Source organism: Orycteropus afer, unplaced genomic scaffold (genome assembly GCF_000298275.1).
Source record: "Orycteropus afer afer isolate SDZICR_OR568_19922 unplaced genomic scaffold, OryAfe1.0 scaffold00026, whole genome shotgun sequence".
Taxonomy (NCBI): domain Eukaryota; kingdom Metazoa; phylum Chordata; class Mammalia; order Tubulidentata; family Orycteropodidae; genus Orycteropus; species Orycteropus afer.
Window position 1 is genome coordinate 12,412,450 of NW_006921613.1, and position 3,083 is coordinate 12,415,532.

Consider the following 3,083-nt stretch of genomic DNA (forward strand, 5'->3'; position numbering starts at 1 on the left):
GACATGAGACAAAGTATATGTGAACTGCTGTATGGAAAATGAATTTGCTCTGTAAATCTTCACCCAAATCACAATAAATAAAATTAAATTAAAAAAAAAAAAATACCGAAAGATGTTTACTCACGTTTTATTGACTATGAAAAGGCACTCAACTGTGTGGATCATAACAGATTATGGAAAACATGACAAATAATGGGAATTATGGAACACTTTATGTTTCTTATCATAAGGAACATATACATGGACCAGGAGGCTGTTGTTCAAACAGAACAAGGGAATATAGCATGGTTTACAATCAGGAAGGGTGTTCATCAGGGCTATACCCTTTCACCATACTTATTCAATCTGTATGCTGAGCCAATAATCTGAGAAGCTAGACTATATGAAGAAGAATGCAACATCAGGATTGGAGGAAGACTCACCATATGATATGTAGATGACACAACCTTGCCTGCTGAAAGTGAAGATGACTTGAAGCACTTACTGATGAAGATCAAAGACTATAGTCTTCAGTATGAATTATACCTCAAAGAAGATGAAAATCCTCACAACTGGATATATAAGAAACATCATGATAAATGGAAAACAGATTGAAGTTGTCAGAGATTTCATTTTACATGGATTCACAATCAACATTTATGGAAGCAGCACTCAAGAAATCAGACATTTCATTGTACTGGGCAAATCTGTTGCAAAAGACCTGTTTAAAGTGTTAAAGAAGCAAAGACATCACTTTGAAGACTAAAGTGCTGCAAAATGGGCAGGGAACAGCATCTTCTGACCTCTTCCCACCTCACAAGGGGAAACAGTCACCATCAACATCCCAAGGCTTATTCCTAGGAGGCCAGACATATCACCACCCTCCAACCTTTTTACCAACCATCCCTCCCACAGCACTCACTACTTCTCTGCTGGGTTCAACAATTCATTGCAATAGCCACACAGAACTCACAGACAATACTCATTATTATGGGGTTTATTAATGAAGTAAATTCAGGTTCAAGAACACACTCAGGATACATTTCTTCAGTCAGGAGAGTCTCCCCTCTGCTATGCCCTCAGGCACATCTCTTTGGTCCTTGGCGTCTTGGCCTGGCCTCTACTGTGCTCAGACAAGTGCTATGAAGCTCTTTTAGCTCTGCCAACAGATATATTTTGGTGCACTCCACTCCACCAGCCCAAAGGCGCTCAGCTTTCTTGCTCCATGGCCCAGCAAGCCTGCTGCTGCTCTGTCTTGTACCTCTTGGTTTCACTGCCACTGTCTCTCACCTGGCATCTCTGTTGGCTATCTCAGCCAGGGTGTCTGCCAAGGAGGTTCAGTGCAGGGATCTTGGATCCAAAGACACACTCCACTCCATCCCATCTTTGACTATTCTCTCTTGATGGCAGTGAAATCCCCTTTCTGTCTCTTGGAAGGCTCATTTTAAACCTAGCAGAATGACAAAACTAACCAATCCCCACATTAGAGCTCCATACACCTTATTTGCATGGTCCCACCTACACAGGGTGCCATGTACCTCATTTACATTACTCACAAGCTATCCAATCCCCTTAGTAGGCCATAAGCACCTTACATTTGCATAGTTCCTTCCAGTATTCTGGTGGGAGTCACAAAGACTATGGCTAGAAAAGCCATTCAAGTAATTCATTGCACCACAGATGTACCTAAGCCAAGACATGGTATTTTCCATTGCCTCACATGCATGTGAAAACTGCACAATGAATAAGGAAGATTGAAGAACTGATGCCTTTGAATTGTGGTGTGGGTAAAGAATACTGAAAATACCATGGACTGCCAGAAGAATGAACAAATCTATCTTGGAAGAAGTGCAGCTGGAATGCTCCTCAGAGGTAAGAATAGCCAGACTTCATCTCACCTACATTGGTCTTGTCAGAACCATTCCCTGGAGAAAGATATCATGCTTGATAAAGTAGAGGGTCAGCAAAAAAGAAGACCCTCAATGACATGGACACAATGACACAGTGGCTGCAACAATGGGCTCAAGCACAACAAAGATTGTGAGGCTGGTGCAGGATGGGGCAGTATTTTGTTCTGTTGAACAAAGGATTACTACAAGTTTGAACTGACTCAATGGCACCTAACAACAACATATTTACTGATAATGCTGTATTGCGTATGTACTAGTATTTGCCCTTGTTTCCTGTACCTCTTGTGCACCTCTTTATGTCTTCCCTTTCCTTTGCAATATTGTGCTGGTCATATACATGTTTTTATATTGCCTTTCTCTTAACCTAAATCAACACAAGTCTTTTAATTAGTCATTAATTTTCCTTCCTTTCCCCTACCTTCCCTGGTAACCAACAAAGAAAATTTCCTTCCATTTTACTGCTGACCAGAAGGTTGGTGGTTCAAACCCACCAGCCACTCCTTGGAAGGAAGATTGGGCAATCTACTTCTGTAGTGATACCACCTCAGAAACCCAAGGAGGAGTTGCTATGAATCAGATCCAACTCAACCGAAGTGAGTTTGGTTTTGGTAAACCTTACCTTAGTTTTTTCTAACAGTGGACTTGTACAATATTTGTCCTTCTGTGATTGATTCATTTCACTCAGGATAATGTGTTCCAAGTTCATCCATGTTATGAGGTGATTCACAGATTCTTCATTATTCTTTAATGTTGCCAAGTATTCCACTGTGTGTATGTATTATAGTTTGGTCATTTATTCATCTGTTGATGGGCATTTAGGTTGTTCCATCTCTTTGTTATTGTAAATAATGCTGTGATGAACATGGGTATGCTATATCTATTTGTGTCCTGGATATCACTTCTTCAGGATATTGTCCTAGTAGTGGAATTGCTGGATCAAATGGTATTTCTATTTCCAACTATTTAAGGAAGCATCATACCATTTTTCACAGTGGTTGTACCATTTTACAGTTCTATCAGCAGTGTATGTGAGTTCCAATCTACTGACACTCTTACCAGCATTTGTTGTTTTGTCTTATTGAACGTTGCTATCATTATTGTGGTGAGATTACATTTCATTGTTGTTTTGATTTATGTGTCTCTAATGGCTAATGGGAGCTCTGGTAGCATAGTGGCTAAGACACTTGCCTGCTA